The following is a 2,309-nucleotide window of genomic DNA, read 5'->3' as shown; positions in this document are numbered from 1 at the left end:
CTATACCATAGAGTATGAGTCATTTTGTACTTGGGGGACATGTGACAAAGAGAGATAGTTTCATAGAGGAAGTAATTTTTAAATTTAGCTTTTGGAAAATAAGTAACATTTTTGACAGGTAGATTAGGAAGTGGGTAAGTGAGAGTGGAAAAAAACTTTTTACAGGTGCATGGCTTATCAAAGGAATCAGTGACATTTGGATCCCAATTCTAGAAACTTCTTTGCTGTGTTATTGAGCAAACCATGGTTTGAGGATTTTTATTTTATTTTATTTATTTAGTTAGTTAGTTATTTGTTTATTTATTTTTGCCATAGGGCAAGTACACTAGTTGAAGAGAGACAGAGAGAGAAGGAAGGTGAGAAATCACTCCCCAAGCAGGACAGTTATGCCACAATCCTTTCTCTTCCATTCTCCTGTCAGGACTTTGAGGATGCACACACACACCTAGCATGATTTTTTAGGCTGCTGGGTCTGGAACTTGAACCATGGAGTCAGCCTTAACCACTATGCCACCTGCTGGCCCGAGAATATTTTTCTTTTTTTGTTTTTACAGTACACATTATTTAGAGCATTTTTTAAAAAAGCACAACAAAATAGATTATCCTTAGAATTATCAATGCTTTCTTAAAGATAAGGTAGGATTAGAGGGTGAAAATGGCATTAGGGGTGGGGAGCACCTGACAATTCCTGAGGCTTTTGATATAATGTAGTTGCCATTACATCCTGAAAATAGTAGTTAGAGAATCACTAATTCATCTACAGGGATCTCATACAAACTAGATCTATCCAGATCTATCCAGATCTCCCAGCTCCATCTTTTTCTACTCCTGAGGACCCTAAAGTCACTTGGATGACAACATTCCCGTGTTTTTTTCTCCACTCTATTCCTCCATGTTCTTCCATCCTTTAGGTTGCTGAGAGCAGTCTACTTTCTGTAGCCGAGACATGCTCGTTTTGACCACAGGGATCCTGTGTGGCTAGGAGGGCTGTAAGAGACAGCCTTCTTTTAGTACTTCGGGTTAGCCCAAAGTGGATCCAGTCTCTTCCCCAACACAATCTAGATTCTCTCGGATGTGAGTATCAAGTAAAGGAGGGAGGGATCCATGTGGCCTTTAGCAATACCAGCACTGCATGAGCAACTCACAGCTCACAACCATGTGCAAACTCGCTGTTCAGGAGGTGGGTGTAAAACCATCGTGTCATTTGCTCTCACACAGTCTTTCTCTCTGAAGAACCTCAGTGCTGACAACAATCAGAAAGTCACAAATAAACTCTTGCAAATGTGACAGTAGGTAAAGTTACCTGGGCTGATAGGAACTCAGTCTGAGGCCATCTTCAATTGGGGTGTCTTCAGTGGAATGGCTTTGGGATCACACAGATGCTGAGCTCGTAATCTATCAGGTAGGAGAGGCTTAACAGGAGAAATAATGAAGAGAACCTTAGTGTGAAAAGTGTATTTATTATCAGTTGGACAAATCACACCTCCATTCTGGGCCCTGTGCAGTCTGCAGGGAAGGAGAAAAGACAGCTGACTCTCGCATCTTGAGAACCAGTCTTAGCCTAGGTCTAGATCAGGCACCTGGTCCAAGAATGGATCCCAGAACTGAAAGGCCAACTGACAGCTGCAAATACCCACTTGCTTATTTTATTATTGCATAATGTGGGAGGTCTTCCCTACCTCAGGGAGGCTGAGGATGAAGACTTCCCAGAAAAAGGCTGATAGATTCCTAATCAACATTCAACCTAGTAAGTTCAGCTCTTCAACTGTGGTGTATACTTTTTTCCCATCTGGAATTTACTGTAGTCTCCATGGGGATTAGTAAACAGCTCTTAGAGGCCAAGACAGCTCCCTGAAATTTGGCCTCTGTCTTACTTACTTTGCTATGACCTAACCTCCCATAGTCAATTCAGTCAATCAGGTCGTCCTTACTACAACAAGCCCAGGCCCTTTCCCGGTCAATCCATGTTCACCTTTCATCTCCAGTGTGACCAATGAACTCTTCAACACGCCTGATTATTACATGTTTAAATCATACCACCGTGCCATGCTTCCCCCTAAATTGTCTATGATGCCCACTGGTAAGAATCAAATGAAATCCTGGTTCAACCAAACTTCAAACTCTCTCCCAACCCCATAGTCCACGTAAATGGATCAAGATGAACCTCCTGAGATGTTGACACAGGCCCTAACGTAATTTTAAAACAGGATGGGACCAGCAATTGGCGTAATGGTTGTGTTGTTGGACTCCTGTGTAGTTGACTGTGGTTCGAGTCCTAGACCTGGTGGCTTAAACTCATGCCAGGCGCA

The 2,309-nt window shown here is 42.5% G+C and overlaps 1 protein-coding gene across 1 annotated transcript in view; it reads right to left on the bottom strand.

Annotated features, from left to right (window-relative positions):
- Nucleotides 1-1,412, bottom strand: part of TGFBR2 (transforming growth factor beta receptor 2) — a 147,606-nt gene extending 146,194 nt beyond the window's left edge. Inside the window, exon 1 of the mRNA XM_027775945.1 lies at nt 1,304-1,412. The gene's annotated coding sequence lies outside the window, so the exon portion shown is untranslated. The remainder of the gene's footprint in view (nt 1-1,303) is intronic.
- Nucleotides 1,413-2,309: the final 897 nt, after the last annotated feature.

Source organism: Tupaia chinensis, unplaced genomic scaffold (genome assembly GCF_000334495.1).
Source record: "Tupaia chinensis unplaced genomic scaffold, TupChi_1.0 Scaffold000617_2, whole genome shotgun sequence".
NCBI classification, from domain to species: Eukaryota; Metazoa; Chordata; class Mammalia; order Scandentia; family Tupaiidae; genus Tupaia; species Tupaia belangeri.
The sequence above is the reverse complement of the archived record's forward strand: the minus strand, read 5'-3'. Positions and strand labels throughout refer to the sequence as shown.